Source organism: Hylobates moloch, unplaced genomic scaffold (genome assembly GCF_009828535.3).
Source record: "Hylobates moloch isolate HMO894 unplaced genomic scaffold, HMol_V3 SCAFFOLD_15, whole genome shotgun sequence".
Taxonomy (NCBI): Eukaryota; Metazoa; Chordata; class Mammalia; order Primates; family Hylobatidae; genus Hylobates; species Hylobates moloch.
The window spans coordinates 11,901,806-11,924,770 of NW_026652290.1; the positions used below are offsets into that span (position 1 = coordinate 11,901,806).

Sequence of the window (22,965 nt, forward strand, 5' to 3'; positions counted from 1 at the left end):
AGGGGGAAAGAATACAACAAGTTCGATCTGTAACTCAATGTGAACAATCAATTGAGATAACTCACTACAAACAATCAATTGAGATAACTCACTACCTTTGGACCAGCCTTCTTTTTTTCTTTTAGTTCCTTGTGCCTTGGTTTAACATCTAAGAAAACATTCCTGAATGCAGGGTCACAAAGATTTATGCCTATGTTTTCTTCTAAGGTTTTATAGTTTTAGCTCTTACATTTAGGTCTTTGGTCCATTTGGAGTTAATTTTTGCATATGGTGTGGGGTAGGGATCCAAATTCATTCTTTTTCTTATGGATATCCATTTGTCCCAGCACCATTAGTTGAAAATACATTTTTCCCCATTGTATTTTCTGAAGCTTGTTCTTTTTCACTCAACATTTTGATCCTGAAATTGCTGCATATAACTACAAATCATTTCTTTTTTTTCTTTTTTTTTTTGGTGGTGGTGGGGGGGGCAGAGTTTCACTCTTGTTGCCCAGGCTGGAGTGCAGTGGCATGATCCCAACTCACTGCAACCTCCACCTCTTGGGTTCAAGCGATTCTCCTGTGTCAGTCTCCCAAGTAGCTAGGATTACAAGCGCATGCCACCACGCCCGGCTAATTTTGCATTTTTAGTAGAGGTGGGGTTTCACCATGTTGTCCAGGCTGGTCTCAAACTCCTGTCCTGAAATGATCCACTCACCTTGGCCTCCCAAAGTGCTGGGATTACAGGTGTGAGCCGCTGCGCCCGGCCCAAATCATTCATTTCTTTATGGCTAAAAAATAGTATCCTTTGTATAAATCTGCCATGATGTATTTATTTATTCTTTGTTCCATACAGATTGAGTTGTTTCCAGAGGTTGCTGTTATGAACACTGTTGCTCTGAACTCACTTGAACGTGCGTGCGTGAGTTTCTCTCTGGAGTATGTGCCTAGAAGTGTAGTGTGTGCATGTGTTCTCCAAAGCAATTGTGATACTTATGCTCCTATCAGCGATGTGTCAGAACTACATTTCGGAAAACAGTTTTAAGCATTCTGTTTGTTCTGTCTCTCATTGAAAAAAATCATTACCAAAAAGAAACAAGTGGTATTTGCAAGTGAAATTTGTCTTTTAGGCCTCTGATATTTTATTAGCAAGAATTAAACAAGCAAAAGGCCAATAGCTTGAGAACGCAGTATGCAATTAGTATCTCTTTGTTTAATTTATTTTATTTTTTCACAGTGAAGACTTAAGTATCTCTTTACATTTTAAAATATTAATGTGGAGCTTAAACAGGTCTTTGGCTGGTTGAGGTAGTGGTTTGTTTGTTTTTGAGACAGGGTCTCACTCTGTCACCCAGGCTGGAGTGCAGTGCAGTGGCTCAGTCACAGCTCACTGCAGCCGCGACCTCCCAATCTCAAGTGATCCTCCCACCTCAGCCTCCTGAGTAGCTGGGACCACAGGTGTGCACTGCCATGCCCAGCTAATTTTTTTGATTTTTTTTGTAGAGATGAAGTCTCGCTATGTTGCCCAGGCTGGTCTTGAACTCCTGGGCTCAAGCAATCCTCCCACCTTGGCCTCCCAAAGCACTGGGATTACATGGGTGAGCCACCAACCGCAGGGGCCTGGTGAAGGTTTTTGCTATTAGTAGGTGAGTCTGCGTGTTAATTAAAGCAACGTCACACCAGCCTACTAGTGCTCTCTTAACTAGGGTCTGGAGCAAGTATAATAGAGCAGTTGGGCTGGGCTGGGTGGCTCACACCTGTAATCCCAGCACTTTGGGAGGCTGAGGCGGGTGGATCACAAGGTCAGGAGTTCAAGACCAGCCTGGCCAAGTTGGTGAAACCCCGTCTCTACTAAAAATACACAAATTAGCCGGGTGTGGTGTTGGGCGCCTGTAATCCCAGCTACTCGGGAGGCTGAGGCAGAGAACTACTTGAACTCGGCAGGCGGAGGTTGCAGTGAGCCGAGATTGCACCACTGCACTCCAGCCTAGGTGACAGAGTGAGACTCCATCTCAAAAAAAAAAAAAAAATAGAGCAGTTTATAGAATCGGGTATGAAAGGGAGGTGGGAGTGCTTCCTTTTCTTGGTACCCACCTATTAGCATACAGTGGTTATGCTAAGACAGAATCCTGCCCATAATGATGAGACACCTGCCCTATTTCATGATCTCATTCAATAGTATCATGTGAAAGGGTTGAAGGATGCAGAATTGGGCCAGTAGTGCTCAGAACCTTGAAAGAATTGGAAATTCTCTCTGGAGTGGGGTAGACCTACAGCTTATAAAGAAAGCGAGTTGTCCTGGAAAGCACAGCACATAGGTCACCAGGGATGGCCAGCAGGAGGTAAAGAAAGGCTCCTGGAAGGTGGGTGGGCTGGGGAGGTGAGCAGCCTGCCTGGCAGAGAAGCGTGTTGGAAAGTGCTCCACCTGGGAGCTGCGGCCCAGGACAGAATGCCGCTTATGAGGCACGAGTGAGGGCAGGAGAAAGGAGGAACTGACAAGATGCCCCAGGCCCAGGGGAACCTGTGTCCTAGTAGGTCACCAGGCCCTATGTTAAAGAAACGGGAACCTGAAGACCAGAAGGCAACTTGGCATCAGGAACAAGGTAACGTTATGATTGGTTATCATAACTGGGGCACGAGATCAGAGCTAGATGGACTTGCTCCTTATTCCTCTTACAGAGAGTAATAATGACTATCATCCTGGGCGTACTTAATAAGGCTAAGCACTTACATATATTAGTTTGTTTAATCTACACAACAATCCTGTGAAATAGATTCTTTTACTGTTCCTGTGTTACAAATGGGAAACTGAGGCACAGAGAGGGGAGTGGCAGAGCCAGGATTTGAACCCAGATACTCTGGCTCCAGAGTCCAAGCTACCTTCCCATGGTACTGCACTTCTTCTGGAAAAACCATGGTTTGGGGAGTCAAACAGGCTTGGTTTCTAATCTTCATTTCAACCTCATACTATCTTTCTTTTATGACCTTAGGCAAGTCAACGAAATTTTCTGTGACCCACAGTTTCGTTATTTATAAAATAAGAAGCCTGAGATTCAGATCACACATGGAAGTGCCTCACCCCTTGCCTGGCCCTCAGTAGGGACTTTGTAAATAGCCATTAATACTACTCCTACAAATAAACCTTTCCAAACTGAGCACAGGACTTGGCCTGGAGCCTGGGGCAGGGTTTAATGTGTGCCGAGGATCAGGTAATTTATCTAGGAGGGATGAGAAACATGGGGGTCAAAACTCCAAGTAGATACTGACAAAACTAGGTGCTGATGGCACAAGCTCCAGGAGCCTTGGAATTAGCCAAGTTCTCCAAGTCGTCTAGAGACCAGGTTAAAATCTCAAAGACCTCACCCCTCATCCCTGTAATTAGCCTCTTGATTGCCTGTGACCTTACCTTAAATAAGCCCTGATTTAACCTAAAAGAGAAGAAATCAGAACATGACAAGGTCTGCTGTTTCATCTTCTTACATATTTCTCTTTTTTTTTTTTTTGAGACAGAGTTTCACTCTTGTTGTCCAGGCTGGAGTGCAGTGGCTCGATCTCAGCTCACCGCAACCTCCACCTCCCAGGTTCAAGTGATTCTCCTGCCTCAGCCTCCGGAGTAGCTGGGATGCCAGGCGCCCGCCACCACGCCTGGCTAATTTTGTATTTTTAGTAGAGGCGGGGTTTCTCCATGTTGTCTAGGCTGATCTTGAGCTCCTGAGCTCAGGTGATCCGCCCTCCTCGGCCTCCCAAAGTGCTGGGATTACAGGCGTGAGCCACCGCGCCTGGCCTTCATATTTCTCTTTATACTTCCTTTTTCCTTATGTTTCCCATTTCCAAGTTACTTTCTAGTTCTTATCGATCATTTCCTTATTACTGTTTTTTCTGCCTTAATGAGTTGGCTGCTAGATAATACCTTTGGTGTTTTTGAGAGTCTGAGAATGATGGAGGAGAAATGGAAAGATAGGAATAGAAAGAGATTACATTAGGAATTAAATTTCTTGTTCCTCTTTTTCTGATATGAAACCAAATTGGAGGTTAGATCATCCGGAAAGAGAATTCGGTGTTTTCCAGTTTTCCAACCTGCTTGCTCATAAGAATGACTTGAAGTGGTAGATCTTGATTCAGTAGTTCTGAGGATAGCACAAAGAATTTGTATTTTTAGTAAACGCTCTCCATGATTATAATATTATATGGGAATTAAACTTAAACCTTCTTTAAATAAAGCCCCCAAGTTTGACCCATTAGCTCAGCTATAGAATTACTGAATATTTTTAGTATGGCAATACTGTCAAGAAAAAGCACTTTATAATGTGCTTAATTTTCTCTTTCTTTCTTTCTTTCTTTATGGAAAAGTTTAAGGCTATATAAAAAATAGAGAGAATGGGGCTTCTCTCTATGCTCAGCCTGTGTGTCATCGTTGCTGTCATGCTGGTGTGCCCGGGCCCTGAGGCCTCCTGCACCTCTGTCCCCACCACCACTATCCAGTCAGTTTGCTGCTGCTTCCATGGTTCACATGAAGCAGATGAGGAGTTTGATGCATGCTGGGTGACATACTTCAACAAGCCAGGGATAGATGCCTGGGAATTGCATAAAGAATTGAACACACTTGCTGGCTATGACCTGGTTCCAGAACCCCAAATCATTGATGTTGCTTTGCAGGCATGCAGACAGTTCAATGCTTTTCCTAGGGCAGTTTGCATCCTAGAGGTTGTTAAGGACAAAGCAGGACCTCATAAGAAAAATCTACCCCAATGTCATCCAGGAACTCAGACCAACTTTAAATGAATTGGGAATCCCCACTCCAGATTCCCAGCTTCTAAAAGTGCTGGGATTACAGGCATGAGCTATCATGCCTGACCTCTTTGCACATTCTCTTGATCTGTTATGCTGTTTGTTGCCATCTACTGTTGTCAAAATTCTACCTACTCTTCAGGGTCCAACTGAAATGCCACATTCCCAGGAAAGGTTTTTCTCATCATCCCCGCCATGAAATGAAGATTTCTCTTCTGCCCTTCTGTAGCTCAGGACCCTCTCTAGGCGTCAATCCCATTAGATTGTAAGTTTCCTAACAAGACGCACGTCATCGTCTCCAAATCCCTTGGGTCAGCACAGCCTCTTTTATATTAGGAGTCTAAGCCCCTTTGTGTGACATTTAAAGTCCGCCTGGACTGACTGTTCAGCCTCATCCTCTGCCCTTCCCTTGTGTCCTGGGCTCTGGCCAAATCAAACCACCGTTCCCCAAATGTACTATGTAGTTAACTTTTCATATTGCTTCTTTTTATTGCCTTGGTTCTCTCAAAAATCGGAGTTAATGGAATGTTGGCTATTACAATTATGTGGACATGGTTATATAATGGCCTTGGCGATGCCCTTAATAAATGAAATCTAAAATGTTACATTTTTTGGAACCCAGAAACTCATTCTAATTTTATTCTGCCTGAAGCTTTATAACATTTTCTGAAGATCATGTTGTACTCTTCTTTCGTCTAGATGATTTGGTCAACAGTGATAAAGTTCCAACTTAGACTTGATAAATATGCAAGAGTCATGAAATATGAATGAAAACAATGACTTTTGAAAATCATGCTTACCTAAAAAAAAAAAATCCTGAGTATGGTTTATATTTACTACGTGTGTAAAAATGTACTGCCATTCTTCATTCTTCTTTGTTCGTTAGGTTGAAAAACAATTGTAAAAATTGAAGGCATGGCATTACTGCTGTTATGTATAGATTAATGTGGAAGATAGCATGTGGGGGGTGGCTAATGACTGGAATCTTATGGACCCGGGTACTTACTGAAAAATTCACTTAATTTTGGACATAAGACTTGGTCGTTTTTTGGTACATAAATTTAAATCTCCCGTTCCTTGTTTACATGTATTGCTTTTTTTTTTTTTTTTAGACAGAGTCTCCCTCTGTTGCCCATGCTGGAGTGCAGTGGTGCAATCTCGGCTCACGGCAGCCGCAACCTCCACCTCCTGGGTTCAAGCCATTCTCCTGCTTCAACCTCCTGAGTAGCTGGGATTATAGGTGCCAGCCACCATGCCCAGCTAATTTTTGTGTTTTTAGTAGAGATGGGATTTCACCATTTTGTCTACGCTGGTCTTGAACTCCTGACCTCAAATGATCCTCCCACCTCGGCCCCCCAAAGTGCTGGGATTATAAGCGTGAGCCACCGCGTCCAGCCCATGTATTGCTATTTTATTTACAATGGAGCATTGTATATTTCACCCACTGTCAGATGGCAGATGCAGCTTATTTCTGCCTGCATCCTTTGGCCCCCACCTCTTATCCTGGTTCCCAGGTGCAGGGATGCTGTTGCACTGGCACATTTGAGAAGTGCAATTTTTGCTGAACCACATTCCTCTTTTATGCAACTTGGCACCTATGTCACCATTCAAGAACAACTTATATCAACGATCAGTGCCCTTAAAAGGAAATGGTCACAACATTCAGCATTCTGTCTCTCTCTCTCTTTTTCTTTTTTTGAGATGGAATTTCACTCTTGTTGCCCAGACTGGAGTGCAATGGCGTAATCTCGGCTCACTGCAACCTCCGCCTCCCGGGTTCAAGCAATTCTCCTGCCTCAGCCTCCCGAGTAGCTGGGATTACAGGCATGCGCCAACCACGCCCGGCTAATTTTGTATTCTTAGTAGAGACGGGGTTTCTCCATATTGGTCAGGCTGGTCTCAAACTCCCGACCTCAGGTGATCTGCCCGCCTCGGCCTCCCAAAGTGCTGGAATTACAAGTGTGAGTCACCGCGCCCGGCCAACGTTCAGCATTCTCTTTAAAAAAAATGGTTTTGCTCTGTCACCCAGGCTGGAGTGCAGTGGCATGATCATAGCTCACTGAAGACTTGAACTCCTGGGCTTGAGTGATCCTCCTGCCTCAGCCTAGTAGCTAGGACTACAGGCACATGCCCCCATGCTTGGCTAATTTTTTACATTGTTTTGTAGAGAAAGGTCTTGCTATGTTTGCCCAGGCTGGTCTCGAACTACTGGCCTCAAGCGATCCTCCTGCCTTGGCCTCCCAAAGTGCTGAGATTACAGGTGTGAGCAGCCACACTAGGTCCACATTCAGCACCCTCTTGATTATTGAGCCCACCATGGTGTCAGCAAGGAAAGAGAGGCAGAGGTAATTTAACCTACATGTAATTTCTTGGTTGCCAGCCTCCCTGAGTCTTCTCCGTTGTCCTTCAGATCTGTACTGTTTAAAGGCCTGAATTGACTCTCTTGTATTTTCTGTAAAATTCTGATATTCTGTGCTGTGGGTCATATTTATATTTGCACAGCTCTTACGTTATTTCTCAATCAGCTGCCTCCCAGTGGCACACCTTTGCAGCTGGTACCATTGAAAAGGCTTCCCTCAAACATGGGAGCTCTGACTGCTTGAAGTCAGTGGAGGCTGGGTGCAGTGGCTCCTGTCTGTAATCCCAGCACTTTGGGAGGCTGAGGCAGGAGGATCGCTTGAGCCCAGGAGTTTGAGACCAGCATGGACAACATGGGGAGACCCTGTCTGTACAAAAAATAAAAAAAATTAGCTGGGCGTGGTGGCACGCATCTGTAGTCCCAGCTACTTGGGAGGCTGAGATGGGAGGATCACTTGAGCCCAGGAGGTCTAGGCTGCAGTGGACATCCAGCCACTGTACTGTAGCCTGGGTGACACAGCAAGACCCTGTGTGGAAGAAAAAAAGTCAATGGAACAAGGCAGCCTATTGGGATATTCTTTTTTGGGAAATGTATGTCATAAATCCTTTTACCAACAGATGATTTGGATCTTTAAGGCTCCCAGGCACATGACTTTATTCTCAGGAGATGGTTAGGCAGTAGATTAAGATCTCCTTATTGCCTTGAGACTATATAAAGCTCCCAATACCTATTTTTATTGGAGACCAAATTTCTAACTTGTTCAATTGGTCTGCTTATGACAGTGCTGCTCTGCCAGTCATGGGAGAAGACAGTTTTACATTTAAATGGAATATTCTAACTTTGCTTAGTAAGTAAATACTGACCCAAAAATAAACAGTGGGAGAAAATGGAATTTCAGTGTTTCATGCAAAAAGTTCCTATCACAAGAGAATCGTAGTTTTCATTCTTTGGGTAGGTAGGTCAATTTCTCCATGTTTTGTGAAACTGTGTTGCTGCAGGGAAGGAAGCAAAAGAACAAATCAACAGCTGAGGATGGGGGCATATTAGGATTTATTTTTTCTTTTTGAGATGGAGTTTCGCTCTGTCACCCAGGCTGGAGTGCAGTGGTGCGTCTCGTCTCGGCTCACTGCAACCTCCGCCTCCGGGGTTCCAGCTATTCTCCTGCCTCAACCTCCCGAGTAGCTGGAATTACAGGCCTCCACCATCACGCCAGGCTAATTTTTATATTTTTAGTAGGGACGGGGTTTCACCATGTTGGCCAGGCTGGTCTCGAACTCCTGACCTTAGGTGATTCACCTGCCTCAGCCTCCCAAACTGCTGGGATTACAGGTGTGAGCCACTCTGCCTGGCTGTGAGCCACCCCTCCGGGCCTGAATTTTGCTTAATAAAATCATGATGAAAATGAATGCGCTTGACCAGAGAAAATGGACACTTGTGATGACTTGGGTAATGTTCAGAAATCACTCAGCCTGTGAGAACTTTGTGCTTCTTAGGTTTGGCTTGATATTACAAAGCTACCACTGGTTACTTTTATGAAAGCTCCCCAGGTAAGGGGCAAAGGACAGCAACGTCTTGGTCCAGATTAACATTCAGTAGTATTAAGCAGAGACTGTGGCTTTCAACTATAAGTAAAAGCATGCTTGGGGGAGAAGGAGGAAGGGAGAGAAAAAAATGAGAAAGCAGAAAGATGCAACAGGGGTTGGCAAAGAGTCGGGAGCAGGGAGTGAGGGGGAAAGTAGGTACATGTGGTGGAGAAATGGAAGCTCTCCCAATGGTTCCATCAGTTCCACCACACTGGCACGGATTCTAGAAGTTTCCTATTTCTGGAGTAGGACGCAGACATGATGCATTTCCTACTAAGACAGATTTCTATCCAGGAAACATCATTTCAAGTTGCAGTGCCAGGCTCGAGGATCCTTCTCTATCATTGCTTCAAGTGTGGTGGGTTCAGTACTCCTTTAATGTAAGAGCTGGCCCGTCTTCCCTACCAACTTGGGACACTTTCTACTTTTGACCTTAAGTAGGGTATCAGGAAAATTCCAAGAAAGGGAAGACACTGTTTTTCCTGAATTACAGAATAGACCGACTCATTAGAAAAAATAAAGAGGCCAGGTGGGATGGCTCAAGCTTATAATCCCAGCACTTTGGGAGGCTGATGCAGGCAGATCGCTTGAGGTCAGGAGTTCAAGACCAGCTTGGCCAACATGGTGAAACCCCGTCTCTACTAAAAATACAAAATTAGCCGGGTATGGTGGCAAGCACCTGTAATCCCAGCTACTCGGGAGGCTGAGGCAGAAGAATTGCTTAAACCCGGGAGGTAGAAGTTGCAGTGAGCCGAGATTGTGCCACTGCACTCCAGCCTGAGTGAGGCTGGAGACCCAGAGCAAGACCCTGTCTCAAAAAAAAAAAAAAAAAAAAAAAAAAAAAAGGAGAGAGAGAGAGAGAAAAAAAACCAAAACCCCTTTGTTTCAAGACCATCCACATCTGTCTATCCATCCGTAAAGCACAAAGTTATCGGAGACAAATCACGGTCTCATTTTGCTTCGTGCATTTTGGGCCTGACGTCAGTCCGTCTTTGATCCCTAAGGGGTGGTAGAAACAAGCAATGCTTTTCAGAGTGAGCTAAAAAGAGCACTCTGTGGAAGAGAATATATTTTATAGATCAGTGATTAGTGAGTCTTTTTATGACATGTTTTGTATTAATTATGATTTGAAAACCTCCAGTGCAGGGTTCTCAGGAATTACTAAGTGCCCCTGGGTGCAGCAAGAAGCACTGGAATAAAGAATCTCAATGTGTGACCAAATTTCTAAATTCTTGGGGGTGTACAGAAATTAGCCACTTCTATTTTCTCTCTCTTTCTCTCTCTCTCTCCTTCCTTCCTTCCTTCTTTCCTTCCTTCCTTCTTTCTTTCCTTCCTTCTCTTCTCTTCTCTTCTCTTCTCTTCTCTTCTCTTCTCTTCTCTTCTCTTCTCTTCTCTTTCTTTTTTTCTTTCTTGAGTCTTTCCCTGTTGCCAGGCTGGAGCACGGTGGCGCTATCTCGACTCACTGCAACCTCCACCTCCTTGGGTCAAGCGATCCTCTCACTCACCGTCCTAAGCAGCTGGGATTACAGTCATCCACCACCACGCCTGGCTGATTTTTATATTTTTAGTAGAGACAGAGTTTTGCTATGTTGGCCAGGCTGGTCTTGAACTCCTGGCGGCCTCAAGTAAACTGCCCGCTTCAGCCTCCCAAAGTGCTGGGATTACAGGCGTGAGCCAACGCACCCGGCCTCACTTCTATTTTCTACTTGTGTTTTTATTTCCATTGTATTTCCTGACTTGTGTATATTTTCTCGTTGTAGAAGCACTTAGTGTTGTGGCACTCAGACTTACTTTCCAGTGTTTCTTCTGATCAATCAATAGCCCTTATAGCAACTATATGTGATGGAAGCAAAGTCAGGAATGTCTAATATGGGGGCATAATTCATTATGAAGCTACTTAGAATTTCACAAGCCATGAATGATGCATTATCCATCATGTTAGCTAGAATATACTGGGCTCCAGTCTCTTTTGGGGGATCTTTAGGGTCCTTCTGGGTGCAGAAGGGAAGATGACATTTCAGGAGATCTCTGCGCATTCCACCCTGGCTTCCTTCCTTCCAGGTAGGCTGAGAGAAAGCTTTCTTCTTGATGGTGCTAGTGAGAACTTGGCAGGTGGACCAGGAACTGTTAGTTTTTCACTCCCTGTTGGAGTCATTCACACATACAGCTCATATAGAAGACGGATGTCTTTTGTCTTGGTGCCAAAGACTTGAAAACAGAGAACAGTAACTTTTATTTATTTATTTATTTTTGAGATGGAGTTTTGCTCTTGTCACCCAGGCTGGAGTGCAATGGTGTGATCTCAGCTCACTGCAACCTCTGCCTCCTGGGTTCAAGCGATTCTCCTGCCTCAGCCTCCCGAGTAGCTGGGATTACAGGCACTCATCACCACGCCTGGCTAATTTGTGTATTTTTACAAGAGACAAGATTTTACCATGTTGCCCAGGCTGGTCTTGAACTCCTGACCTCAGGTGATCCACCCGCCCTGGCCTCCCAAAGTGCTGGGATTACAGGTATGAGCCACTGCACCAGGCTAGAATGGTAACTTTTGAAACCCATTTTTGTTATTCCAAAATCTTCACAGTGTGGTGTTGGGAAAGCTGGGTTGCTGTGTCAGATGGGTACCTTCACCCCAGTTATGGCTGTTCTTCACATCCAATTCCAGGAAGCCTCATTCTTGTGTGGTCATAGAAAAGCAACCTTAATTTTCTTGTGTCTTAGTTTCCTTACCTCCTAGAAACGTGGCAAAGATGCAGCATCTGTTTATTTAGTAAATATTTATCAAGTTCTGGGAACACAGCGGCGAATAAGCCACTAAATCCTTCCTTGAATGGGACTCACCCTCTAACACAGTCAAGGCAATGAGAGACCTTCCAGGAATAACATTGAGAGGCAAATTATGCATGTAGGTGACACATGAGGCCAACAGGAAATGACCTCGAATTGAAGTTGAAATTTACAGTGTGAGATGAGCCAAGAATCTGTGAACCCTTAGAACTCAGGCAAGGTGAGCTGGTGTGACTTGCAGGAAGTATGACTCAATTGTGACTGTACCCAAGAAGGCTTAAACCACACCATCTGAAGGAAGGATGTGCCAACATACGCTTCCAACGACTAAAAGGAGGGGCAGAGGGAAAAACAAAACAGCATGTTCCCAGGCCCATCCTAGGAGGAAGGAAGGCTATTAATACATTCCTTTGACATTGTCTGATTACCATTGCATAGAGTTGGAGGTGAGCGGCATATGGAGAGAGAGGGATTTGGAGATAGACTGAGTTTGAATCCCAATTTTGTCTTATTAGGCTGTGGACAAGTCATTTCAACTCTCTAAGCTTCAATTTCGTCATTATTTATTTTTTAAAATAGAGATGAGGTCTTGCTATGTTGCCTAGGCTGGTCTTGAGCTCCTGGGCTCAAGCCATCCTCTTGCCTTGGCCTCCTGAGTACATACAGGTGTGAGCCACCACGCCCACCCGCCCAGGCCTAGCTTGCTCACTGTCTTTCTTTTTTTCCTTTTTTTTTTTTGGAGAGAGAGTCTTGCTCTGTCACCCAGACTGGAGCACAGTGGCATGATCTCGGCTCACTGCAACCTCTACCTCCCAGGTTCAAGTGATTATCCTGCCTCAGCCACCCAAGTAGCTGGAACTAGACTACTATACCCGGCTAATTTTTGTATTTTTAGTAGAAATGGGTTTCACCATGTTGGCCAGGCTGGTCTCGAACTCCTGACCTCAGGTGATCTGCCCACCTCGGCCTCCCAAAGTGCTGGGATTAAAGGCGTGAGCTACCACGCCGGTCTAGCTTACTCAAACAATGTCTAGTTTGCAGGGTGGTGTATGTACATGCCTCAGTGTCTTCTGTGTGATATACACTTAGTAAATGTTAGTTCGGCTCTAACGGACTGATCTGAGATTTTGATTCTGTGACTCCCAAGAGTTCAGTATGCTAGCATTTTTTTTTTTTTTTTTAACATGAGGAAGAATTGGGTAAGGAAGAGCTGTGTTTTAATTGCATTACAGCTCAACTGCTAACTGTTTTGATATGTTGAACAAAGTCCATTGATTCTTTATGGAGGAGTGCTTGCTGGGGAGTGTGAGTCAGCACATCTGCGTTATTAACTTGTTCAGAAGCTTTTTGTGGCAGATTGATTTTAAAAGCCCCCAAAGAAACAGAGGATTTTATTTAATAGAAATATTGTTAGAATGACATTGAGATTTGGGTTTAGCTTTCAAATCACTGGATACAAGTTGAATCAGGTCTTTTCTCTGACAGATATTAGAAACATGGTGTGTTGGAGAAATACTCTCCATTGCCTGGCAGGGGCCTTACCTTGGGAGAGGGGGATGATATTTGCCTGGAGCACCCCGGTGACCCACCTAGCAGGCCTGACTTTCTGAAGGCAAGGATGTGGGCTTGGTATAGAGAGGTGGTGAAACCTGAATGTTAGTATTTTCAAATCTGATTACTAGTATTTTCAACCGACATGACTGGGCGCAAATCCATCCTCATTTAAATGAAAGTCTACCTGAAATCATGCCTCACTGCAACCATGCACTCCTGGGCTTGAGCAATCCTCCTGCCTCAGCCTCCCTGAAGGTCCACCTGCATTTGAATAAGGATGGATGTGCGCCCAGGTATGTCTTTGTGGGTTTCCATCCTGTAGTTCTGGAGCAAAGGACAAATGGAAGAAAGTTGCTAAAGAAAAGAAGAGCGTTTCTGTGGCTCCTTCAAAAGCAGTTACAGATTTCTGTCCTGAAGCCAGGAGGGAATATGCGGCCCAGGTCCCACAGTAGAGAGTTGCAATGCTCCCTCTTGGGCATCTCTGTCTTCATTTGGATTCGGGGCTGAAACATCGGGATCAGTTTCACAGAAGAGGTTTCAAGTAGATTTCTTGCAGTCCTGAAAGTCGCACTTCTCTGAAATTGGTTTAACACCAATCCAAAACCTATCGGTGTTCCTGTTACATTTTACAACTCTTCATATGCCCCTTAAGAAATGACCTCTCTAGAGAAAGAAGAATCACCAATTCATGGTATGGGAGAATGAACCCCTCAGAAATGGTCACAGCTTATTCAAGTCCTAAACCCTTGCTATGGGTGAGGGTCGACAAACTTTTTTTTTCTTTTCTTTTTTCTTTCTTTCTTCTTTCTTTTTCTCTCTCTCCCTTTCTGTCACTCTTTCTCTACCTTCCCCTCCCTCCCCCTCCTTCCTTCCTTCTCTCTCATTCGCTATTTCTTTTCTTTTCTTTTCTTTTCTTTTTTAGAGACAGGGTCTTGCTCTGTCACCCAGGCTGGAGTGCAGTGGCGCAATCATGCCTCATTGCAACTTTGCACTCCTGGGCTCAAGCGATCTTCCTGCCTTCACCTCCCAAGTAGCTGGGACAACAGGCACACACCACCACATTTGGCTAATTAAAAAAAAAATTTTTTTTAAAGAGATGGGGTCTCACTGTGTTGCCCAGGCTGGTCTCAAACTCCTAGCCTTACGTGATCCTCTCGCCTCGGCCTCCCAGAGTGCTGGGATTACAGGTGCGAGCCACCATGCCAGGCAGCAAATTTTTTCTTAAAAGGCCAGAAAGTAAATATTTTTGCCTTTGCCGATCATAAGGTCTATGTCACAACCACTCGACTCTGCCATTGTAGCTCAAAAGCAACCATAGACAATAGGGTAAAGGAGTGAGTGTGACTGTATTTCAATAAAACTTTATTTAACACATAGGCCTCCCCCCTGCAATCCCTTTTGCTGATCACTTCGTAGACCATCATACCCTTCCTATGCTCTTTGGAGCTTGAAAATCATACTTTGGAGTAAGGAATTCTTTTGAATATAAATTACCTATGTTTGGCTGTGGAGAAATAGGAATGCTTTTACACTGTTGGTGGGAATGTAAATTAGTTCCACCATTGTGGAAGACAGTATAGGGATTCCTCGAGAATCTAGAACCAGAAATACCATTTGACCCAGCAGTCCCATTACTGGGTATATACCCTAAGAAATATAAATCATTCTACTATAAAGACACATGCACATGTATGTTTATTGTGGCACTGTTTCCAATAGCAAACACATGGAATCAACCCAAATGCTGATCAATGATAGACTGGATAAAGAAAATGTGGCACACATACACCATGGAATACTATACAGCCATAAAAAGGAATGAGATCATGTCCTTTGCAGGGACATGGATGAAGCTGGAAGCCATCATCCTCAGCAAACTAACAGAGGAACAGAAAACCAAACACCACGTGTTCTCACTCATAAGTGGGAGTTGAACAATGAGAACACATGGACACAGGGAAGGGAACAACACACACCAGGGCCTGTTGGAGGGTGGCGGGCGAGGGGAGGGAACTTAGAGGATGGATCAATAGGTGCAGCAAACTACCATGGCACACATATACTTATGTAACAAACCTGCACATTCTGCACATGTATCCCGGAACTTAAAAATAAAAAATAAATTACATATGTTTAGAGAAAGGAAGCTTCCATATTTATGTATCATCATGATTTTTTGAAAACTTATTTAATTTGCATACAAATTTGTTCCACATTTCTTTCCTGTAAAATGGATTCCTCATAAATGCTTGGTAAGAGTATCCATGTTTGATATGAAACAAACTAATCGATGATGCTCGAATTCCCGTTTACTCTTTTCACATGCTGGTGAGTTCTGAGCACCATGCTTACGTGCACCTCTCCTTTGCAGCAAACATAAGTTATGAGGTCCCTATGGGTCCTAATAGCACTGAGGTGCTGTCTCAGGTGACCTTCTCCTAATCCTGAAAAACTCTCCATGATTGGCCTTGGAGGAGTTCTCCCGGTTATCTGGAATGAGTTCATACTAATAGTCAGGGCTCTGGGCATTGTGAGACCCTGGCTACTTTCTTTCTTTCCCACAATGTATACTTTCTCATTATTTTTGTTTTTATTTTTTATTTTTTTTGAGACAGAGTCTCGCTCTATCGCCCAGGCTGGAGTGCAGTGGTGTGATCTTGGCTCACTGCAACCTTCACCTCCTAGGTTCAAGCGATTCTCCTGCCTCAGCCTCCTGAGTAGCTGGGACTACAGGTGCGTGCCACCCTGCCCGGCTAAATTTTTTTGTATTTTTAGTAGAGATGGGGTTTCACTGTGTTAGCCAGGATGGTTTCGATCTCCTGACCTTGTGATTCGCCCACCTTGGCCTCCCAAAGTGTTGGTATTACAGGCGTGAGCCACTGCGCCCGGCCATACTTCCTCACTTTGAAAACCTCCTCGGACTCCTCACGAGACTGAGTGAGCTGGATTTGCTGTATTTTCAAAGTCATCCTTCATTACATTACATTACAAGCCCGAGCTTGGCTGTGAACTGATTATTCACCAGGGCCTGTAACACAAATTCCATCACTCCTACAGCTAAAAATAAACCATATTTAACATGTAGAAACAAAATTCCAGGCAAATATATAATCTGATTTGATTGAATCTTTGTTGAAAATGTTAATAGTGGAATCAGATGCTTACCTTTAAGATGGAAGATTGCATTCTTTCGTGAACAAGGTGCCTAGAAATCAATTCCAACTCTTGATGTAATCAGAGAGATTGACGGATACCTAAGTGTCTGAAATGATACTAGTTCATCTTGTCTAAGGGCATTCCCCCGTTTGTGGATCAGTCTTCTATTTATTTTATTTTATTTTTTACAGATGGGAGTCTTGATGTGTTGCCCAGGCTAGAGTGCAGTGACTGTTCACAGGCACCATCATTGCACACTGCAGGCTTGAACTCCTGGGCTCAAGCAATCCTCCTGCCGCAGCTTCCCGAGTGGCAGGCACTATAGGCATCCACCACTGTGCCAGGCTCAGTCTTCTTCTTTTTTTTTTTTTTTTGAGACGGAGTCTCGCTCTGTCACCCAGGCTGGAGTGCAGTGGCGCAATCTCGGCTCACTGCAAGCTCCGCCTCCCGGGTTCATGCCATTCTCCTGCCTCAGCCTCTCCGAGTAGCTGGGACTACAGGCGCCCACCACCACGCCCGGCTAATTTTTTGTATTTTTAGTAGAGACGGGGTTTCACCGTGGTCTCGATCTCCTGACCTCGTGGTCCGCCCACCTCGGCCTCCCAAAGTGCTGGGATTACAAGCGTGAGCCACCGCGCCCGGCCCAGTCTTCTATTTAAATAATGCTGCTGCTTTAGAGAGTTTAGGAATATTTAGTGTTTACAGCTAGTATCTGTGTAATATGAAAACATACTGTGCCTTAGCCGGGTGTGGTGGCTCATGCCTGTAATCCCAGGAATTTGGGAGGCCGAGGTGAGAGGATCACTTCAGCCCAGGAGTTCGAGACCACCCTAGGCAACATAATGCCCATCTCTACAAAAAATAAAAAACAAAAATTTGCAGGGCATCATGGTGCACACCTGTAGTCCTAGCTACTCGAGAGGCTAAGGTGGGAGGATTCCTTGAGCCCAGGAGGATGAGGCTGCAGAAATCACACTACTGCACTTCAGGCTGGGCAACGGAGTGAGACCCTATCTCAAAAAGAAAAAAAAAAAGAAAGAAAACATACTGTGCCTAGCAATGCAAATATGAATAATAATGACCTGTGAGTAATGAGATTATAGATGCTTTTAAACATTCTTCTTGATAGTTTTTCTGTGTTTTACAAATATTTAATAATGAATATGTATTACTCTAAGAAACAGTACAAAGGTTTTCAAAGTTTTTTGACAGTCATTTACCTGCAGTAAGTACGTTATACATCCCAACCCAGTATAAACTAGCATTTATGTATTTATAAACTTAAACATTAGTTAACCTTTTTTTTCCTACTTGTCTTGGTTTTTTTTTGTTTGTTTGGTTTTTTTTTTTGAGATAGAGTCTCGCTCTGTCACCCAGGCTGAAGTGCAGTGGTGTGATCTCGGCTCACTGCAACCTCCGCCTCCCGGGTTCAAGCGATTCTCCTGCCTCAGCCTCCTGAGTAGCTGAGATTACAGGCACGCGCCACCACGCCTGGCTAATTTTGTATTTTTAGTAGAGATGGGGTTTTTCCATGTTGGTCAGGCTGGTCTCAAACTCCTGACCTCAGGTGATCTACCCGCCTCGGCCTCCCAAAGTGCTGGGATTACAGGCATGTGCCACCGGGCCCGACTTTTTTACCTACTTGTCTTTACCTCCTGATGTTTTCTGTTTCTCTATTCTATTTTATCGTAGAAGGAAGAAAGAAGAAAAGAAAGAATATTATTCATATATTGACCAGGTAAAATGATTTCATGAACCACTGATGGGTAAATTGAAAGCTAGTGATTATAGGACAGTGGTTGCCAGTCTTGTATTTCACGGGTCAGTAAAATTTAAAAGAAATTTTGGGGATTGATGTAAGATCATCTGTTTTTCATGTTGCAAAGTAAGGATATTTTAAAACTTACAAAGTAGCTGGGCGCAGTGGCTCATACCTGTAACCCCAGCACTTTGGGAGGCCAAGGCAGGTGGATCATCTGAGGTCAGGAATTGAGACCAACCTGGCCATCATGGTGAAACCCCACCTCTACTAAAAATACAAAATTAGCCGGGAGTGGTGGCGATTGCCTATAATCGTAGCTACTCGGGAGGCTGACGCAGGAGAATCGCTTGAACATGGGAGGCAGAGGTTGCAGTGAGCTGAGATCATGCCACTGCACTCCAGCCTGGATGAAAGAGCAAAACTCTGTGTCAAAAAAAAAACCAAAAAAACTTACAAAGTAATTATTTCTACCACCATTATTCTTTTATTCATTTGTCATATTAAAATTTTGTTTTTATGAATTTTATGATTTGCGGGAATTTTCATGTCAAAATATCCTTTCTTTTCTGAAAGAATATTTTAGCATTAAATATTAGAAGGAATACAATTTCAGTAGTTACGTGATGAATAAATTTAGCTTTTTGAAAACAGACCACACTTACTTTGTTTTTTCCATTTGGCAGTGAACCCGTGCACTAGCATTTAGGAATCATTTAGGCATTATCGGTGTAATAGAAAGAGACTTGCTTTGAAACAACACAATTTTACTTCCAGTTCTGAATCATTTAATTTTTCTGAACTTCTTTCTACCCATCTACAAAAGAGGAATCTCAGAGGTATAGCAATAAGGTTTATAAAGGGTTTAAGACAGTTCTGAATGTGCAGGAGTTTATAAATGGTAATGTCTTTTCTCTGGATCATTAATTCTTTTTACTACTTTGTGATTTTTAAAAACTTAGAATGTTGGCCAGTGTGGTGGCTCATGCCAGTAATCCTAGAACTTTGGGAGGCCGAGGCAGGAGGGTCACTTGTGGTCAGGAGTTCGAGACTGGCCTGGACAACATGGTGAATCCCGGTCTCTACTAAGACACAAAAAAATTAGTCTATAATCCCAGCTACTTGGCAGGCTGAGGCAGGATGATCACTTGAACTCGGGAGGTGGAGGTTGCAGTGAGCTGAGATCATGCCACTGCACTCCAGCCTGGGTGACAGACCAAGACTCTGTCTCAAAAACAAAAACAAAAACAAACTTAGAATGTTGACCAGTGTGGTGGCTCATGCCTATAATCCCAGTGCTCTAGGAGGCAGAATGCTCTAGAGGTTAGAAGCGGGAGGATCGCTTGAGGCCAGGAGTTCGAAACCAGCCTAGGCCAGGTAGTGAGACCTCTGTCTCTAAACAACAACAACAAAACAGCTGGGCATGGTGGTGCACACCTGTCATCCCAGCTACTTGGGAGGCCGAGGTGGGAGGATCAGTTGAGGCCAGGAGTTCGAGATCAGCCTGGGCAACATAGTGAGACCCTGTCTCTACAAAAAAAAAAAAAATTAGACACATGCAGTCCCAGCTGCCCAGGAGGCTGAGGTGGGAGGATCCCTTGGGCCCAGGAAGGCTGCAGTGAGAAATGATCACACCACTGCACTCCAGCCTGGGTAACAAAGCAAGACCTCATCTCTTAAAAACAAAACAAAACCACACAACAACTTGGAATGTTGAAAGAAGTTGATTATGTGTTTCTGTTTTATGATGAACTATTTCTTTAATTTTTACTCTTTTTAGTTTCTTGTCTCTCTTTTTTTTTTTTTTTTTGCGATAGAGTCTTGCTTTGTTGCCCAGGCTGGAGTGCAGTGGCATGATCTTGGCTCACTGCAAGCTCCACCTCTCGGGTTCAAACGATTCTCATGCTTCAGCCTCCCGAGTAGCTGGGACTATAGGCGCCCACCACCACATCCAGCTAATTTTTGTATTTTTAGTACAGATGGGATTTCACCATGTTGACCAGGTTGGTCTCAAACTCCTGACCTTAAGTGATCCACCCGCCTCAGCATCCCAAAGTGCTGGGATTACAGAGTGAGCCACCGCACCTGGCCTCATGTCTTGTCTTACCTACGGCTTTCCCCCTCTTTCTGTGTTTTCTCCATCCTTTACCCCCGAGTCAGCCTCTGTATACCATTATTCATGATGGAACTCAGCTTATCTGACAGTTGGTTTTAAGGCACAATTAGAAAATATTCCTTGATAGTACAATGAGTTTGCAGTTTTTAAGTTGTGGTTTTGGCCAGTGATATTAATAAGGGTTTGGACATTGAGTGGAATACTAAAAATAAGAAAGGGGATGTGCTTAAAATACATCTCATGTGCCTTCTGTTTAATTACATGGTAATTTGTAAAACAGACTGGTTTTTGTGGCCTTGAATACTAATATAGACTCACCACAGCTTATCTTCGAGTCATAAACACAGAGGCATGCATAGTTCACACATCTCCATGTATTTTCTGTTCCCAAGGAAGATATGATCACTCTGAAGAACCAAAAGATGAGTCACTCTGAAAACTTTTCTTCCTTTGTCTTAATGTCATGACTGTCTTAACAATTGACTGTGTTTATTTCAGCAACATTTATCTTTACAGTCTCTTCTCTTTGGCTCAGTCAGATGTTTTCAGTTTCACCCAGCACGGACCACAGCCACATTACCTCCTGTATCCCAGTGGATAACTTCAGCAGGAAAACTTCTGCTACTTGACACTCTTGGGAAACGAGCTGGGTGTTCCTGATAAGAAAGGTTTACCAGAGTCTTGTAAAGATGGTTTCTCTAATAATAGCTAACATATTTATAAGCGTGCTATGTTTTAGAACACGGGTGTCCAAACTTTTGGCTTCCTTGGGCCACATTGGAAGAATTGTCTTGGACCACATATAAAATACACTAACACTGGCTGGGTGTGGTGGCTCACGCCTGTAATCCCAGCACTTTGGGAGGCCGAGGCGGGTGGATCACGAGGTCAGGAGATCAAGACCATCCTGGCTAACACGGTGAAACCCTGTCTCCACTAAAAATACAAAAATTAGCTGGGCATGGTGGTGGGCACCTGTAGTCCCAGCTACTCGGGAGGCTGAGGCAGGAGAATGGCGTGAACCTGGGAGGCGGAGCTTGCAGTGAGCCGAGATCGCACCACTGCGCTCCAGCATGAGCGACAGAGTGAGATTCCGTCTCAAAAATAAAAAATAAATAAATAAATAAATAAAAATAAAATAAAACCAAGGATAGCTGATGAGCTAACATAAATAAATAAATAAAGGTCTGTGTATAATTTTTGTGGTATCTGCCACCACAGATAAGCCAAAAAGTCCTCTTATTCAAAGGGTTAATGGCTGTTTCAGTAACTTCATTACAGGTTTTGTGAACATTATCTCATTTAATCCTAAAACAAAACAAAACAGAACAAAATGACCTTCCCTGTCTCGATTTCCTGAGTGATCTTTGTAAACATCGGCTATTACAGTGTGCTCTTTTGTGTAGATTTCAGGTGTGTGTGACTCTTGTAAGCATTCAGCTTACCACTGTTTATTGGGTGATTATTATGTGCCAGATACAGCTCTGGACACAGGTGTGACTAAAACAAACTCCCTGCCCTCAAGGTGCTTATATTCTGGAGGTGGGAGGAGGACCCTGACAATAGCATGGAAATATACAAATATAACATAATGTCAGGTTAGCCACAAATATAGCAGGATATAGGGACAGCGAGTGGGGGTGGGGAGAGTGATGGCAGAAGACCCTTGAGGAGGCGACAGTTGAGCAGAGACCTGGATGAATCGTGGGAGCAAGGCTTGTAGATATTTGGCAAAAGAGCCATATGATTGTGACTTACGTGGTTCTCCCTCTTCTGCTTTCTATAGTTTTCCTGTCTCCTTGCAGTCAGTGCCAGGAAAGAATTTAGTTGGGCCAGACCAAGGGAAGCCAGACCTAGAAAGGAGGCAAAGCTATAGGTGCGGAGCAGAGATTGCTAAGGTCTTAGCCGCGGGCTGCGGGAGCGAGCCTGGGCGGGCGGGTAAGGCTGTGGAACGGGAGCATGGAGAGTCTGCTGGCTGCGCGCAAACACGGCTGTGCCTCTGGGCAGATGAATCGAGGGCAAGCCAGCCCCGGGCAGAAGATACAGCACAGAGGAAGCTGGGGAGCCGGGTGCAGTAACTCGAAATCCCAGCACTTTAGGAGGCTGAGGCGGGTGAATCGCTTGAGGCTAGGAGCTCCAGAGCAGCCTGGGCAACCCAGGGAGAGTCTGGGTGTGGTGGCCTGCGCCTGCAGACCCAGCTACTCGAGAGGCTGAGGCAGGAGGATCGCTTGAGCATAGGAGTTTGAGGCTGCAGTGAGCTATGATTGTGTCACTGTGCTACAGCCTGGACAGTAGAGTGAGACTCCATCTCTAAAAAATAAAAATAAAAAAAGAGGAAGCCAGGGGCAGGCTCAGGAGGCTGACCCAGGAGGATCACTTGAACCCAGGAGTCTGAGACTAGCGTGCGAGGATCACCCCTGTGAATAGCCATTGCACTCCAGCCTGGGTGACATAGCAAGACTCTGCCTCCTCCCCCCCATAATAATAATATAATAATATAATAAGAGGAATCTGGTGCTGGCATGGAGGTACAGGCTGGATGGGAAGGTGGTCAGGATGGGGCAGGGGGCCGAGACCACAAATGGCCCTGCTCCTGGGACTTAGAACAGGACCTGGTTCTCCAGGGAGATGAGGAGGAGCAAGGCCAGAGCTCAGCAGCAGAAGCTGTGGTTTAAGAGAGAGCCTTGATTACAGATGTTAGGAAGTCAAGAGCCCAGTGCCTAGAACCTGGGCTGCAGACGCGGAATGAGGCTTATGGCTCCGTGATGGTGACGTAATGCTGACACCTCAGCTGTGGCACCACAGAGTCCTGTGTTACCCCTCCCTGTGCCCACACAAGATTACCAGAAACTACTTTGCATCCCATTGAATGCAATCTGCTCTG

The 22,965-nt window shown here is 44.5% G+C and overlaps 1 protein-coding gene across 1 annotated transcript in view; it reads left to right on the forward strand.

Moving 5' to 3' along the window:
- The window catches only part of PITPNC1 (phosphatidylinositol transfer protein cytoplasmic 1), a 320,302-nt gene that overhangs the window by 30,525 nt on the left and 266,812 nt on the right, over positions 1–22,965 (forward strand). The window lies entirely within an intron of this gene.